Genomic DNA, 17,772 nt, shown 5'->3' on the forward strand with positions numbered 1-17,772 from the left:
AAGTAAAGGCAAATTATGCAGCACAGTGCCGTACATTATGTGATAATATAATGTAATTATTCTGTTTTTTGTAAACATGGTAACACTGTCTTAGAGAAGATTTCAGCTTATTAGTACCAATGTAACATTCAAACACAGAAATAAGCAATTCATACCTTTGTGAAGGGTCTTCCAGTGTGCTGGAATTATATGCCATGTTTTAGAAACGGGAGCATGTAACTCCTTTTAAGCACGAAACAATTTTGTTTTATTACATTTTCCAGAATATGCAGCAGATGATGGACTATGTGGCAAATCCATATTATGGGAAAATGCTGTGGGCCTAGAATTGTAAAATAACAGTGACCTTGATCATAGTAAAGTTGTGACATTACTAGTTACCTGTAATAAGAAAATGGCACATCTTCTCAGTTGTAGTGAATTATTACAGATCAGTTGTGATGCCTCAATGCATGCAGCCAGCGAGCTGTGTATAAGATCAAAATAAGACTGTGTTCTACACAAACCAAACTAGAACTAGCTTTTCAGCTCTTCTGATATATTCTTTATAGTGGAGAAAAAGCACTTCTGAACTGCAACTTTTAAAAAAAACGACATACTTTAAAATTCTTTTAAATGGTATTTGTGGCCTTGAATACTTGAGGTTATGCGGATCTTCGGAGAAAAGTCAGGCGTATACCTAAACCCCCTGAAAGTCTACTATCTGCCCCTACTGGGCACCTTGGGGTGTATTAACTGTCCTGAGAATCTTAAACAGGCTACTGTACTTGGGTGTGTTCCTATCAAACTTCATGGGATACAAATCTGGGCGCACTCACCGAAAAGGTCCGAACCAACACTAGGCTTTGGGCGGGCCTGCCTTTATCCCTATACAGGAGATCTGCAATTTTCAAGATGGTATCCCTCCCACAATTACTGTATTACCTACAGAACCATCCCCATCCAATCCAATCCAATCCTCCTGGTTCAAACATATTAATGCCATAGTGGGGCAATTCCTATGGTGGAGAGGTACATCCCGAGTTGCGCTTCGTACCTATTTTCAGTCAACGTACTGTGGCGTATCACAGCCGCAGATATGCAGGCCTATTATGCAGCATCCCACCTTTAGGAAATTAATAATTGACGCTATGGTCCCAGTGACGATCCAGCATATGCAGTAGAATGCTGGATAATGAACGACCCGACCTTTAGATACCATCTATATAGTAGATTGAATCTCCACTCCCTGCTACCTGCCACCAGAGCAGCAATCCTTTCCGGGTGACAGTGTCTTTGAAGAATGGGGGATGGGTAGTATCAGCTGCGAAACACCACTATAGCATTACCAATTATTACCCCATCCGTCTGGACTACAGGGTTTTCGTGGATGGGACATTATAGGAATCTCTACAATCAGCAATATCACGCATGGCGCAGTCCGCAAATCTTTTCAAGCTCTGAAAGACGAACTTTCCATGCATACTTCCCAGTTTTATAAATATTTACAGCTTCGCCACACTATTACACCCCACATTGATAAACTAGAGTCACTCCCAGAATTTAATTCGTTAGAGGGCAAGTTTCTCTTGGATGACCTAGGTGAACATAAGATATCCAAAATATACCAATCCCTCATTACCCACAGCCCCACAACACTCAAAACACATACAGATGTCTGACAAACAGACAAAGGCCCGGTGGCCACAGATGATTGGACAGAGGCCTTGGAAGCTCCCTGTGGAGCAACCATTTCCTCCCGGCTATGACTCATCCAGTTTAAATACCCTCATAGGGCATATTCTACACATCATATACTATGGAGAGCTGGATGGATTGATCCCCTCGTCTGCCTACGATGTCAGAATGAAGAGTGCTCTTTTTTACACACAGTTTGGACATGCAAAGCTTTAGATAGGTTCTGGTCCGGTGTATTGGCCAGGGGCGGCCTTAGGCAAGTGCAAGCTGTGCACCTGCACAGGGCCACCAAACCTCAGGGGCCACCACTCCAATATATATCCTTAATACATATTTGCGTGGTGGACCCTGGCTGGGATTTGGTGGCCTCTGGCTCTGTTCCACTTCCAAACACCCCGACCCCCCCTCTTCACTGGCCTCCGTGCTCTGCAACGCCCGGACCCCTCTTCCGGGGGCCCCCTTACCTACGCTCCCTGCCCAGGGCCACCATGAGCCTAGAGCCGCCCCTGATTGGCATGCTTAACTGAAATACTTGTGTGGGACTTGCCTAGATCCCCTATACTCACAATACTTCACCTCCTTTGGCTTGGCCTTACCATTGCTGAGCAAGACATTGCTAGGTTATTGAAATTGAAAACACCTCATACTATCAGAGCTTCGAAAAACGGAAATTACTTTTGGATGTACGACATTACAACGCATGCTTTTACATTGCATGCTTGTACAACGCGGGTTTTACAACGCATACCATTACAACACATAGTGCTTTGGGGCTCTGGATAGTGAATAGTTTAATTTACTATTCCAACTCCAGTCCCCGTGGATAGTAGGGAAGGTGTTGGACAGTAAATTAAACCTATTCCCTATCCTAGAGCGCCCCCCAGCGCAACGCGTTGTAATGATTTGCGTTGTAAAAGTTGCGTCGTAAAGGCACTGCGTTGTAAAAGTTGCGTTGTAAGTGATGTTTCCCATTACTTTTGCATGGGACTGGAGATCCCGGTATTCCTAGCACATGGATGCCCACAGAAACATCCTAAAATCTGTCAAAGATGGGCAAACCACTGTGTTCTGGTTTTACAGCAGCAGACAACAATGACAGATGTTGTTGACTCTGAAATTCAGACTTATAATGCACAGAAGTGATTTATACACCAAGACAAGATTTCTAAATTATGGTTCACATCTAGTTACAGTGTATTCTATTGGCACAAACTAACACATTGGGCAGGACTTGTCGTAAAGTTATATTTTTAAAGTATATGAAATGATACTGTATGTATATATCCGCAAGTATGGATGTAACCAATTAGAACTTCATATTTCTGGAAGTAATAAATCTGTCATTAAAAAAATTGTATTTGTAACAAATTACTAACTTCAAATCGACTTGTTTAATTTCAGACTACAAATTCCACTTTTATTCTACAGAACTGAAATCATAATTTTTGTCATAAAGTTGAAAAGACAAGAATTGAACATTTTTGGTAGAATGGTGATGTGTGACTAGGGGGCAGATGTATCAATGGAATTTTTTGTCACAAACGCTGCAAATCGCAAAAAAGCAGCAATTGAGACTAAAAATTCAGAAAACTGGATGTATGATGAAATTTGCATCGCAAAATTAAGGAATCGCAAAATTTGTGATTCCCTAACTTTGCGTAAGCATTTAAGGAATCGCAAAAAGTGATTCCTTAAATGCTATACAAGAAACACTCAAGTTTTGCGATTTCACCTTAAAAAATCGCAAATTTCCACCAACTTCAAGTTGGTGGTAATTTGCGATTTCTTTCACAAAAGCACATTTTGGTATTTGTGAAGGTGCCATGTGGAGCACATACATGCCGTTAGGGTATGTATGTGCCCCATCTGCGCACACATGCTCATTTCAGGGGAGCATCAGGGTGTCCTTATGACACCCTTGCACCCTTGAAATTATTCTCAATTTGCGATTCTCAAATTGCAAATCGCAAAGAGAGAATGACTTCACATTCATTCCTATGGGCCTCCTGAATCCATAGAAATGAACGGGAAAGTATTCCTTAATTGCGATTTCGCAATTTGATAATCGCAATTATGGAATACTAAGAAATCGCTAAAAAATTGCGATTTTTTACATACATCCCTTTTTGCCATTCTCAAATAGCGATTCTCAAAAAATCGCTATTTGAGAATCGCAAAGAGGGATTTTCATACGTATGCCCCTTAGTATTTTAAGGAATACAACTATCACTGCCATACATTGAAAAGATATTGCAAATCCCCTTTGAGTTCCATGACTCTATAAAGGAGTACTTCGGTGGCTTGCAGCATACTTGGGATGTATGGCAGAGTGTATGTTATCTCGTATCTCATTTAAAATAGGTCGGTGTGTGATGACTTATGTGATGGTAATATTAATAGCCCAAGTGGGTATTATACAGGTGCGGTCTCTTTGTATGGGCGTGGGGTCTCCACCCCCCTAGTTGTTACCTTCCTAAATACTTTTTTTTTTAAATGCATCCTACCTGCTGCCCTAAACATTGATCCTTCAGCTAATCTTCAAATTCTGACCCTCACTCTGCAGGAGGGACAGGCAGACACAGGAGAACTGGCAGGCACATGCACTGCGCATGTGCCACGTCACAGAATGTTTAGGGCTTCCTTGATTTCAGCCCTTGTTTCTGTGGCCTGCTCCAGTGAAGGGCCACCCCCCCCCTTGTGGAGTGCATCACCCTCTCTGACTGACTCCATTTGGGCGCTGCAGCCAGCCTTCCCCCACCCCACTCTGTGACGAGTTGGAAACAGGAAGCCAGGTTTGGAGGAAGAAGGGTCACGACCTGCGGGCAACCCCTGGAGCACTTTGGATTGAGAGAGAACGAAGTTTGTGTACATTTCAGATACACACGGAGCACAGGAGGTTTTTTTTCAAGCTCTACCTGTTTCCTGCGACGCGTTTGTCTCCACTTGTTTGTACCACTAGAGCGCTCTTCTGCAGTCTGCCTCTGGATTGGCTTGGGTTCAGTGTGTGTAGCCAGGTAAGGGAAGGTGACCTGTTTCTACATTTCTGCTTTGACAGCCATTTGTTCAAAGCAGCAGCAGCCCGACAGGGTTTATAGAATTACTTCAATGCCCTGGCATGTTACATTTTTCAAGTGCACCAGTCAGCCTGGCACGTGCCTTGGAAAGTTCATTGCTTTTCAGTAAAGTCAACGTTGCTACTCGCGGGGAGTGAGCTGAGCAGAGCTTTCATTTAAAATCTTTTTTTTAAAGGCAGTATTTGTGGGTGTTTTTTCACCATGTCCCCAACAATTCACATTTCAACCCAACACGCTTTCTTTGAGTAACTGTTAATCATCACCCGTAAAACTGTAACACGGGCATACCTAAGGGAACTTTATTTTTTTCAAATGTGCTGTAGCAGTTACCTAAAAAACACCTTTACTATTGGGTCTGTAATGGAATATGCATTTAAATGTTGCGCGTTTTCAAGTCCCCACAAAAGTGTACTTCAAATAATTGCAGTTTAGCCTCTAATAATTTATTTAAGATACCATGTTCTTCACATTTTTATGTTTTAATGCAGTAAATATATCGTCTTCTTTGATGATTGGAAACATGATACAAATTGTGTAAAGTGCGCAGTGTGGTGTTGTACTGTAGAAATATAACTGTAAGATAACTCATTGTATCCAAGGATGCTGTGCTTGCCTACTTGTGGAGTTTCACAACTTATGCTTTCAGGGTGTTGTCATTGTGCACTTGTATGGAACCAACTGAACTGTGTGCCTGTCTCTCCTACTTCTTCATCCATCACTTTGTTAAGTGCTGTGTCCTATAACAAGATAGTAGCACCACAGCAGACCTCCAGCAGGACATGAAAACACTTCCAACATAGGAACAAAACAAAAGAAACACACTTCCAACCACAAACCTTACAAGATGCAGTGTGCTACCCATGTAGGCAAGCGCTTCAAAGCCCCATTTACATAGTAAGCGCTACACAAATATTGCAATCCAATCAGTGTGAAGAGGAAATTGAAGTAATAGGTAGCAGCAGCAAGAGGAGAGTGATGGAGATAAGGCAGGACAAGTAGAATAAAGGAGGAATCGAGTGATATGTATGAATGGGAATAGTTAGAGGAAATCGTCTTAACAATACAAGCATTACAGAAATTGAAATGGAATGAACAAACTAGCTTGGCATAGAGAAAGGAACAGAGTAATGGATGGATGGAATGGCAAAGAAGGGCATTGAGGGTACAAAAGAGGGGCATTTTATTTTTGAGTTCCATCCACAAAATTATTGTGCTACAGGAATAATCTGGATAAAATGTCAACTGACAAAATATACCTCAGTTAAGTATGAATAGCTGCATATAGATTTAATATCCTTAATTCAAAATCTATGCACTTTAAGGTACATACCAATGAAGTCCCATGGTGACGGTTGTTCTTGCTCACTACGCTTCCTTGTACAGTCTAATTCAGGATTAAGCCTTATGCCTTACCACTTTCAAAATCCACCAGCCGCCACTGGTATTATAATTCCATGAACAATGGATACCCGCTGGTTTGTTTGCACCTCTCTTTGGCACATCCAGATCTTCCAGATTCATGTCCCGAGAGTATGAAATGGAGCCTGGACAAAACGTCCATGATAAGGCTATGATCTTGCATTATTTCAGTAATTTTTTCTAACACTTGCAATCTCAAATTCCCGATATTACGCTATTACACTACATTGCATAATTATGTGCCATTTGCAGGAAAGGGGGTTAAAGAATGTGAATATCTGTGGGAAGAATACGTCAAATACAAATGCAACCTCAATTTTGCAACAGTAGGGTTTTTCATTTGCATCTTTTAGACATCCTTGTCTGCTTTGGGTTTCTGTTGGATGTGTGTGTATGCATGGCGCTTGAGCAGAGCAAACCTATGCGGTAATACATGGAAGCGCAGGCATGGGCAGCCACCCTGCCATATGTGGCAGGTGGGTAACCAGTCCTGACCTGCGTGCTGTTCTAATGCTCTTAAAGATAAGCCTTCTGCTTCTTTCTGAATTGTAGAATTCATGTCCACCTGCCAAGCAGACTAGACAAGAAAGTGTTATTTACACCAGACAGATCTAGACAGCAGTGCACACTGAGTATGCACTCACCTCTGGCACAACAGCTCCCTGATACCTATTACCACAGGGTACCCGCAACAATTCACTTTTTTCAGTGCTGAAAAGATTTGTGAGTGGAATGACGCACAGTGTTGGAATCTCCAGCAGATTGCACTAAATCTTTTTTTTTTTTTTCATTGTTGTTAAGGGTATTTTATCACTGAAATGTTGCTGAATTTCAGGCAGTTCATCACAATTTCATTGAGTTGGAAGATCCCATCAGAAAACTGGACATTAGAAGGTGAAACATTCAAAGTAGAACCTAAACATAAGGAGTAGGTAATCTATCCACAAATCGTAAAAGGCGCCACCGCTTTCTCCATTTAAGATACTATAAGAACAGCTCATATGTCTCATACACTATCGCATTACAAAATGTACACAAACTGTAAGAACACCAAGGACAAATGAACCAAAATATTAAGCAAGGCACCAAAAATAAAACTTAGACATTCACTCCAGGAGGTTTTATTGAACTGTAAAAGTAGCTCCCTTCAGCAAACAGTGACTGTGCTGTAGGGTTGTACAATGAGCACAGTGCACTGTCTCATGCATTGCTGTGGCGGACACTGGGATTGCAGTGAATTCACGGTTCCTATTGTGGGTATAAACTTGCACCGGCCTTGGGAATAGGGCGGTTTGAGGCCCCTGGTCCAGTGTTCACTACAAGGCAGTAGACTGACGTGGGATTTAAATGTGGGCAGAGGTGAATCTGCAGGTGTATGCAGGGAGTGGCTACACCTGACTGCAGGAGAGGGCATGGAGATTCATGTGTCCCCCTCCAAAAGAGCGCACTCAGGGGCATATTTACAAGGAAATGGCAGAGCGTGTTATATTTTGCAGCACCGCACTCCGCCATTTCCAAAACACAGGGGTTTGCCATATTTTCAAAAATATGGCAAACCCCTGTGTTTTCCCTAGCACTGCAGGGAAAAGTGGCTGCCTGGCACCAACACAACACCTCTTCGCCATAGTGCAAGGAAGTCTGTATTGCAGGAAAATATTGTTTATGTGCAGGAAAGTATCCTTTCAGGCAGATACCTGCATTAAAGAGTACCATATTTACAAAGAGACGTTAAGCCCCAAAAAGGGGCTTAACGCTACTTTGAAAATGTGGTTCAGGGCGCTGCACCACCGGAACGTCAGCAAAAGGGATGTTCTGGTGTTGAAATTCCCTTGTATATATGCCCCTCAGTGCTCAGTCTCTATGCGGCACACAGTTAGTGCAACTCTTACAGTCTCTTTACCTCTGTGCCTCCATCTGTAATATGTCAGAAGCTCCAGTGCGTTGCTCATACTAATGAGACAATACTTCCCATCAGATCACCAGGCACAATTTTTATACAATCTGTATTACAGGAGCGGCCATACACGTGTCTGCAGGTGCTTCTGGAATTCCAAAGCACCTCAGGGGCACAAACAGTGGGCACAAGCAACCTCTGTGCTCCCTGGCACTTTATATAGTACAGCCCTAATTGTGCAGTACAGCACAATACTTTAGGTTCGGAACCATAAGTGGAGAGTCATAATATGGCTAATATATAACCTAGAGTGTCACATTTAAAAAGGAAAGTTATTTTCACATAACTTTCAAGAGAGGAACAGCTGACAAACTGCTAAATCTTAGGGGCATAGTTACAAGGGCTAGCGTCATGGTTTCACCACACAACGTGGCACATGCATGACACAAATCACCAAGTCATATTTATGAAGCCACATAAAGCCACTTTGCGTGCCTTTGAATTACTTTACAAATATGGAGTAATGCAACACAAATCACTGCGTTGCTTACTGTGCGCAAGGGTGGGGTTCCATGGGCTTTGTAGTGGGTATTCCTTCGGTTTTTCACACATTCCCAGATTTACAAGGACTTGCATCCACATCTTATGCCTTCCTCAGTGAGGAGTAATCCTCGTGTTTTCCTCTTTCTATATGTGAGCACACATAGAAAGAGGGAAACACCTATATGGATGTTCCTTCCTGCCCAAAAACACTGCTGCCTGTACTGCAGGCGTCCTTGCACCATTGTGCAAAGTTACCTATATTGACGGTAGGCTTCAGAAACAGCACCAGTGAACGGGGAAAGGACAGGAATGCACAGTATTGTATGAATAATGCACATTCTGTCCTTTGCCTAAGGCAAAGGGTAGCGCAGCAAGGTAACTGCCTGCGCTGCCTTGTGCCACTATTCTAGTAAATATGCCACTTATTGTATGAAAATAAGAATGCAAATTATATCGAACATGAATTAAAAACTGACTGCTTTACAGAAATAGGATGAACTGCAACCCCAGTAATATCATAGTGTTTCTGCACAAGAAGCAGGAAATTAACAATAAATAGAATGTGGTGGTGATAACACTGTAAAATAGTGGAAGGCAGGTAAAACCGGATATTCCTGTATGTAGCCAAATAACATTGACTAAGTGCAAGGGTACGTGTATGATAGGTTATAGGATAGTATGTCACATGTGGAGAAGTGTGGCTCAATGGTTAGAGTGGCAGACCCTGATGCAGATGTCTAGCCCGGGACCAGGGTTCAATTCCCTGCCTCGGCGGGGCTTGGGCTCAAAAATTCCACGGACCTGATAATTCTCGCATCGGTGCCTATTCCAATCATGGATTCCCACTCTGCAACTCTGGGCAATAGCTTGCTTAATATCCACAATGGCCCCCACAACGCTAAGGATGCCTGGCCTCCACCTTGGGGGTGCCCAGGAGTGGATGCCTCACAGGGAAAGCCAGGATGGGTTCCACAGTGGTATTTGTACAATCGCCTTGAGACCCTTGCGGGTGAGTAGTGTGCTATACAAGTATCAGTTTACATTTACATGCTCCACCTCAGGTACTGTGAAGTGTGCTGAGTGAACAGAAGAGAGTGTGCATCTTTTTCGTAACACAGAATGCTAGGGAGGAATTTGAAGTCTAGGGTGCTTTGTGTAGACAGTCAATGATGTCAGTCAGGGTCGCCCTTCTCCAATGTCCATGTACCTGAATTCAGAGAGACTGAACAGGATGTTCCTCGTGTTGTAGCATGTGTTGTGGTGTATGGACCAGCTTACAACATAGGTACTAATTGAACTAACATTAACACTCTCTGTTATAGGTTCTCGTTTGCAACAGTCCTTACTGCACCCATGTCCAGGATCACAACACTGCATGAGGCATCTCAGAGCGTACCTGGAGGTAAAATGATAACACCGCACACCATCCACTGTTACCCTTTCACTGCATGTAACATGACATTATTTTAACATGCCATACATGTTTGACAACTCTATTACCAGACATTTATTCTGCCAACATTGAAAATGAGTTTGCTCTTTGCACAAATGACGGGAAAGAGCAAAAAAACACTTTTCTGTAGGATACCTGTGGTGTTGGTGTAGGAATCAGGAATCAGACGAAGTGGAAGGTTAAGATATTTATTCCAAGTTTGCGTTACAAGTATAAGTCAAGGAGGAAACCCCACCAGGAGCAGTATGTTACTTGCTCAGCCCAGTTATCAACTGACTCCTAGAGTCCAGTACCTAGCATTCCATGACATCACACAAATGAAAACATTCCACAGGATAACTAGACAGGCATAGTAGAAATGCAAGACACGACACATCTTCCCCTTTATAATGGAATCGAAAATGCAAAGCATAACCAGAACAACATAAACATAGAATAGACGATGAAGAAAGAATATGGTGAAAACTATAAAGAAGGAACATCAAGAATAAGATGAGAAGACAATCAAAAGTATGTAGAATACAATGGAAAGAATAGAAAAGGCAAAAGAAGCAAAAAGACACACATCTTCTCTTTCAAGGACAAAAGAGAATTACTCAAAACTTTCAAGGTTACAGTAAAACACACCAATTGGCCAGACTGGTATGAATACATGAACCGACGAATGGAAGACAATGGAGAGAAACACAAAAAGGATTACAAGAAAAGTACCTTGAACAGGAGAAAACACAAGAATCTCCCGGAAAGAAAACATAAAGGAAGGTGAAAAATTACACCAAACAGGAGTACGAACAATTTGAAAGAGAGGAAAAAAAAACAATTGCCAGTAAATTTCCAGAAAGAAACCCTTGCGCAAGGTAAAATAGAAACTGGCAGAACATTTAAAAAAGAATCATTCAGAACTGTTGAAGAAAATTCATACAGAACTTTTGAAAAAGAATCACAGGAAGAAGCTCCATGCACATACTGATGTCAGTAACATAAAGTATGAAACACGTAAAGTGCTACTCAGGAACATCCACTCACATAAAAGAGAAATGGAAATTACATCACATTAAGCAGTACTTAACTTCCAACTGTTACTCATGAACATCCATTCACACAAAAGAGAATTGGAAATTACATCATGAAGTTTAAGCAGTATTTTTTTAAACATTACCTAAACTGTAAAAGTTACTCAAGAACATCCACTCACATAAAAGAGATATGGAAATCACATCATGAAGTTAAGCAGTATTTTTTAAACATTACCTAAACTGCAAAAGTTACTGAAGAACATCCACTCACATAAAAGAGATATGGAATTACATCACAAAGTTTAAGCAGTACCTTTAAGTAGTACCTAACCTACAAATGATACTCATGAACATCCACTCACAAAAAAGAGAAATGGAAATTACATCAAGTATTTGAACAGTATAACCTGCCAACGAAAACAAGTAAAATACCATTAGAAAATAACCCCTGCCTACCTTGTGTTTTGGTTAAGAGTTATCAATAGTATAAATAACTCAAAAAACACGCAGAAAATTTTCAGCCGATAAATGGCACTGTGAAAGGAAAATCACGTATAATTAATTAAGTTAAACACAATAGAACTTGAGCAAAGAATGACAAGCAGAGCTATAATCAAGTCTCATGAAAACAATAAATTAAAATAAATAAAGTAGTCACCGTAGTCATGGAATAGGACAGCAGCTCTGTAAACATCTCCATGGAAATATGTGTAATAAACAAACAGTACCTTCCTCATGAAGATCGTTAAGAAAGTTAGTTCTCAAATGATGACACCAAGAACATCCAAAAGTAAATGATGTCAGCCATAGATGAATGAGGAAGTCAAAAATATTCATAAAGTGATTTTTACTGTTTAGCCATAAACGAGTGTCTTTACTCAGATTTAACTTCATAGCTCCCAAGGTCTGCACGTAGGTTCACTGGTAGTGAATAATATCAGATTTAACTTTATAGCTCCAAAGTCTGCACGTAGGTTCACTGGTAGTGAATAATATCAGATTTAACTTTATAGCTCCAAAGTCTGCACGTAGGTTCACTGGTAGTGAATAATATCAGATTTAATTTTATAGCTCCAAAGTCTGCACGAAAGTTCACTGGACGTGAATGATAAATATCCTCGCATCTCCGACGGCACTCAAACACATCCTACTTTGTAGAAAAAAGCGACTTCCAAAGATGGCGGCACGTCCCCTGACGCAAAGCCGGGTGGCTCACAACACGTCAATTAAGCAGAGCGTGTATCGGCAGTTCAAAGAATGCCGTGACATCAACAAGGATCCATGAGCGCGCTACTAGGCTCGAGAACAGGTATGGACTCGTGCTGTTTGAATTTTGTAAACTGACATTTTGAAAGTGAAAACACAAACGTGTGCACAGATCGACATTAAATTAAATGCTTAACTGAAGCTTGAGATCGAAACAAAAAGGCAATTTTGAAAGTGACAGTTTTCCTCTCTGTAAACACACACAGGTGGCAATGACAAAGTGTTCAGGCTGACCGAGATCATGGCCCATCACTCGAATTAACGAGTACTGCAAATGTTTTCTCACACAACGGCAAGAATAAGATAGGCTCAGTTATTAAAATCGCTGACCTCTTTTTATGAATTCTTAAAAAAAATAATTAGAAGCTGCAGAAATCATAGCGCTGAACCAAAAACGTAGACAGCAACAGTTACTGCACAATGTCTCATTTTTTAATTTCAAATTCTTCATGAAAGAAGATGCACTCCGAGAGTTAGAATACTCGATTGGCAGTAAAACAGTGCTTCAGGGCAGTAATTCAGACATGCAGCAGGAGAAGTATTCCTCAAAACAGGCAGGGAGCAGGTTATTGCAGGGAGAAAGGCAGAAGAATTCTTCAAGGATTTTAGGAGAAGCATATAGGTAATTAACAGCAGAGACTGGCACTTAAAGCATGTGGGCGACCGTTAGAGTGGTCACTGGTGGGGCTCGCAGGGTGCCAGTATGCTTATGAATTAGTAGATAGAAGAAAAGGAAGTTTATTACCTTGAAGTTTCTTTAATCTTAGAAATCCTTGGAATAGTAAGTAGAAGTTCACCAAAAACGTCGCCAAAATTGTGGTGTTGGTGTAGGAATCAGGAATCAGACGAAGTGGAAGGTTAAGATATTTATTCCAAGTTTGGGTTACAAGTATAAGTCAAGGAGGAAACCCCACCAGGAGCAGTATGTTACTTGCTCAGCCCAGTTATCAACTGACTCCTAGAGTCCAGTACCTAGCATTCCATGACATCACATGAATGAAAACATTCCACAGGATAACTAGACAGGCATAGTAGAAATGCAAGACACGACAATACCACATACATTTCCACTGTTTATCAAACAGCTTACAGCTGCTTGTAAACTGAAAGGTGCCGGCTGGTAAGTAAAACTTGCCCACTCACTTACAACTATACATTTGCAGGCAGACACACACACACACACACATTCTCAACATTCACTCACAAATACACATACATTCATACATACATGCACGCACCAAATATTTTTTTAAAAAACACAACAATTCCCTGCTATAGCTCTCAATGAGGGAATCCTCGGAGGTGCCAGGAGGGTTGGGACTGCTTACCTTACATTAGGTCAGCCAATGGGGGGAGGCATCAGTCCTTACCTCGTCACAGGGTAGGGTGGCGTCAGAGAAACCTTTGACCCCACCCATTCTGTGATGAGTTGTCAGTGATAGACACTCATCCCTGGGCACTTCAGGGCTTAAAACTGAAGCACCCAGGTCCAAGTCTATCACTGATGCTCCTCCTCGCCACAACGGGGAGGGCCTAATACACCTTTGCTGAACGGAGGATATCACGGCCACAGGAGCTGTGACATCCTCAGCCCAGAAAGGTCCAACTCGGGCAGTCAGGAACCTGAACCTGCACATTTAACATGTGTCTAGTCCTGGCTGCCTGGCCAGAAAATAGATAATGTCTGCCTGGCTTACCTTTGCTCAGTCTGACCGACACTCTTTATGTCCAAAAGGTGCAGAGGTGTGGCAAACTGTCCTGAAGAAAGGGCCGCTGCTAAAACTGAGCAATGAAAACATGCATGCAACAGCAGCAAGATGTTAAAATGTTTGCAAATTGCACAAATCCTTCATTTTGGCTCAGCCTGTAATGAAAATGATTAGTTTGCAGCAAAGCACCAAATACACACTGCACTGGAAGTTATTCTTGGAGCTCCTAATTCGCAAAGGTAGTTCCAACCGTAAACATATATTTATGGCCAGAAATTCCACCATTTACACCTGCCCGAAATTCAGAGCAAGAATTCTGACAGCTGTAAATGGTTTTACAACTGCAGATGTGTTCACCACAAGTGCAGAAAAATATGCAGTTAAATCCCACACAAGGTTTCATAATTGGTTGCACAAAGCATTGTTAGCCCTGTTAGTTTTCTAGTGTCTACACCCTTGTGTGTAATTGGGCATTTCTAAACTGCAATCTCACTGGTTTACACACTCAAAATGGTTAGATACTACCCTTTAGGATGGCAGGGCAATGGTTGACTCATAGATTTGGTGTGCTCCTAAAGAACTGCTTTTATCATGGGTGAAAAAAGTGTACGTTGACGCTACTGGATCTGTTCCCCAGTGTGGGATTCTAAACTTTGTAGTATTATGCCCTGTGGGAATAGGAACAAAACAAGGGCCGGGCAGTTTCGAATTTGCGTCACAGTACACGACCTAGTATAATAAATCACTATGTCGGACAACCATTTGTATTGATTGACTCTTTGTTTTTATAAAATATTTTAAGATTTTTTTGGCATCAAAAAATACAACACAACATTTATAAAGATACACAAATACAAAATCAGTGAACCGAGAGGAAATTATCAAAACATAGTGTGTAAACAAGAAAATTGACTCCACAAGTGGCACGGCTGCGGGAGGCAGCTCTGGTATACCTAGACAGGAGAGGCGGCCTGCAGAAGTTTGTTGAAGATTGCAAAGCATATGATGGTTTGTGCTGTTGCAATAAATACACTATCCTTAATTGAACAACTGAAGACAGAAAACCAGCTCGCTAGCCCGTGCGGTGGCTGCCGCCTCCCCACGCGTGCAGTTAGGACAAACCTGCCTCGTCTAAAAAGATTATAGATCTACGCCATGAACAACTGACCCGGGCCGGCACCATCCCCTTGTTCAGCGGCAACCCTGCGCACTGTCAAGGGAGTGATCCGAACCTCTCACGATTAAGTGACAACGACCCCCCAGTCCATGTCCTGAGGAGAACCCGTCTAATGTTGTTGGGTTCGAAACGCGTCGACGTTCTCACCTCCAAGATACCAAATCATTAGGGCACGCTAGGAATCAACTTAATACACTCTTGAATTGTTGATCTGCTCTCATGTTATTCCTAGCCATAGCACTTGATGTTTAATCCATTGTGTATCTTGTGTTGGTTCTAACAAGGAGGTTTTTCTATAATTTAACAGTCCCCTTGTTCAGTTTATATTCAGGATTGGAGCCTCTTTGATTGATTGACCTGAGGCCTTTCACAGTTGTCCATGTTATTTATGTATGGCAATTTTCTTGTTTACACACTGTGTTTTGATAATTTCCTTTCGGTTCACTGATTTTGTATTTGTGTATCTTTATAAATGTTGTGTTGTATTTTTTGATGCCAAAAAAATCTTAAAATATTTTATAAAAACAAAGAGTCAATCAATATAAATGGTTGTCCGACATAGTGATTTATTATACTAGGTCGTGTACTGTGACGCAAATTCGAAACTGCCCGGCCCTTGTTTTGTTTCTTTGCATAATAGTGGTCCAGGCCGGCCAGTGACAGGACCCAAGCCTTTCCCAGTTTTCCCCTGTGGGAATAGGAGCAGAGAGAAATGCAATATGATATTCACAGCAGCAGACTTGAAACCTGCTCTTAAATTTCGGCTTTCCATGAATGTTATGTTATGCTATGTTATCAGGATTTTTAAAGCACAACTTATCACCGAGGGGTATCCGGGAGCTGGAGCAGGTACGAAGGTCATTTGCTGTGTCTTGCAGTGAAGAGCAAGGGCTTCAACTTCTTAGGATATTCCCAATGCAAGGAGGAAGCCCTTAGGTATAGAGGGAGATCGTACCAGTTTTGGGTGTGAAGTATGAGAAGGTTAGGCCTTCTGTTATGCTTTTGTGGATTCAGAGTGTGAGTGTGAGAGGTAGAGAGACAAAGAGCGAATGTGTCTGGTAAGCTGTTGGAAGTGTGTTATATTTAGGATAAAGAGTCCAAAGCAGCAGGTAGTCCTTTAGTAGTTTATTCTTAAAGTAGGATCTCATCCAGCCAGTGCAGGAGCTCAACTGAAAAATTACATTCTTACAGCCTGACATCCATGAAGATCAAGAACTAGAACTAACACATCACAAACCATAGAGAATACCTAGAGACACTATGGAAAATAACTAATCATAGAAAACACATGAAAGGTACAATAGATATGAAGGGATATCACACATTTCCCTCCTTTGATGAAAAACAAATAAATAAATAAATAAATAAATAAGTAAACACTGACATTAAATTGTAACAAAGCTAAATGTAGTCCTTTAGATGTATAGGACATCTTGTGTACCTAGAAGATCTTCTTGTTTCATCAACTCCGGAGCTTGAGCGACTTGAATGTAATGAAGGTTTTGAAACATTTCTTGATGTTTTTATAATGCCATCTGAAAAGTTCAATTTAGGATCCTTCTCCTGAACGTTATCATGTTCTTTATTCCTTTCCATTTCACTTTTCCTTTTCACAATTACAACTCTGTTAAGATTCCATACACGGTGATCCTCAGGTTTCACAGCATTAGCAAACACCTTAATGACTTCCAAGGGATCCATGTATTTTGAAGTTTTGCAACCAACCATACTAGGACGTCTGATGGCAACCAAATCACTCACATTAACTTTAGAACTTTAACAGCATTCCTTTTATCACAATACACCTTCCTTTGTTCAGCCTTTAAATTTTCCCTAGCTAAAACCTCATCACTACCACACAAATGATCTTTCCCTTTCAAAAATGCATGTTCATGCACCCAGAAAGGTTCTAGCAAAGAATTGGGAACTATACCGCTAAAAACAACAAAAGGTGTCTTTCCTGTTGTAGAATGAGGAGTCAACCTTTATTCTTCCACCTTTTTCAACAGTTCTGCCTTCCAGTCTTGAAACTGGGATTTCGCCAAACTAATGGTTTCTTTTATAACTCTGTTAAACCTCTCTATCATTCCGTTTGCCTCGGGATGATAGAGAGAACATTTTTTATGTACAATTCCACATGAGGCCAAGTAGTCTTCCATTTCCTTAGAGATCAATTGGACTCCATTATCAGTTAGCAGAGTTCTAGGAATACCTTCTCTACCAAATAAAGACTTAAGACATTTTATGATGCTCTTCGAATCAGTGTTATTCAAATCGAATATCTCAGGCCACCTTGAAAACATATCAATAATGATTAAGATCAATATTTGAGAATACTTTTCATGTAATGGACCCACAAGATCAAGGGAAATATCGTCCCACGGATGTTTTAGACGATTTCTCACAATCATTGGCTGAACCCTTGTACATTTTGTTTTGTCACTTGCATTACACACATCGCATTCTCATACAATTCTTTCAATCACTTTGGCCATGCCTGGCCACCAATAAAAAATGTGAATCCTTTCTTTGGTTTTAGTAATG

At 41.2% G+C, this 17,772-nt stretch overlaps 1 protein-coding gene across 2 annotated transcripts in view; it reads left to right on the top strand.

Moving 5' to 3' along the window:
- Nucleotides 1–9,951: 9,951 nt before the first annotated feature.
- The window catches only part of LOC147693409 (olfactory receptor 56A4-like), a 114,059-nt gene continuing 106,238 nt past the window's right edge, over nucleotides 9,952–17,772 (top strand). Inside the window, exon 1 of one of the 2 annotated variants that reach the window (XM_086933215.1) lies at nucleotides 9,952–10,009. The gene's annotated coding sequence lies outside the window, so the exon portion shown is untranslated. Of the gene's footprint in view, nucleotides 10,010–12,242; nucleotides 12,386–17,772 lie in introns of those variants that run through there. The other variant, XM_086933216.1, reaches the window with a different exon arrangement.

This window comes from Lissotriton vulgaris, chromosome 8 (genome assembly GCF_964263255.1).
Source record: "Lissotriton vulgaris chromosome 8, aLisVul1.2, whole genome shotgun sequence".
In the NCBI taxonomy this organism is placed as follows: domain Eukaryota; kingdom Metazoa; phylum Chordata; class Amphibia; order Caudata; family Salamandridae; genus Lissotriton; species Lissotriton vulgaris.